This window comes from Plectropomus leopardus, unplaced genomic scaffold (genome assembly GCF_008729295.1).
Source record: "Plectropomus leopardus isolate mb unplaced genomic scaffold, YSFRI_Pleo_2.0 unplaced_scaffold40097, whole genome shotgun sequence".
Lineage (NCBI taxonomy): Eukaryota > Metazoa > Chordata > Actinopteri > Perciformes > Serranidae > Plectropomus > Plectropomus leopardus.
This window is the reverse complement of record NW_024643902.1, coordinates 1-210: the sequence shown is the minus strand read 5'-3', so window position 1 is coordinate 210 and position 210 is coordinate 1. Positions and strand designations below refer to the sequence as shown.

At 53.3% G+C, this 210-nt stretch overlaps 1 non-coding gene across 1 annotated transcript; it reads right to left on the bottom strand.

Annotated features, from left to right (window-relative positions):
• Positions 1-76: 76 nt before the first annotated feature.
• LOC121939034 lies at positions 77-192 on the bottom strand. The gene has a single exon (XR_006105386.1). It is a non-coding gene; the product is annotated as a U5 spliceosomal RNA (small nuclear RNA).
• Positions 193-210: the final 18 nt, after the last annotated feature.

The window sequence follows — 210 nt, the reverse complement described above, 5'->3', positions numbered from 1 at the left end:
AGAACAGCTGCCTGCGCGTCACGCCCGCCCGTGGTGAATCGCTCCAGGCTAGGCTTGCTGTTCACAAATGCACAAGGCTCAACCAAATGGCAAAGCCTGACAAAAATAGGTTCAACTCAGTGGTGTTCCTCCCCACGGAAGTCTTTAGTAAAAGGCGAAAGACTTGTGCGCTATGAAGAGAAACCAGAGCATGTACAGCCCTCCGCACCG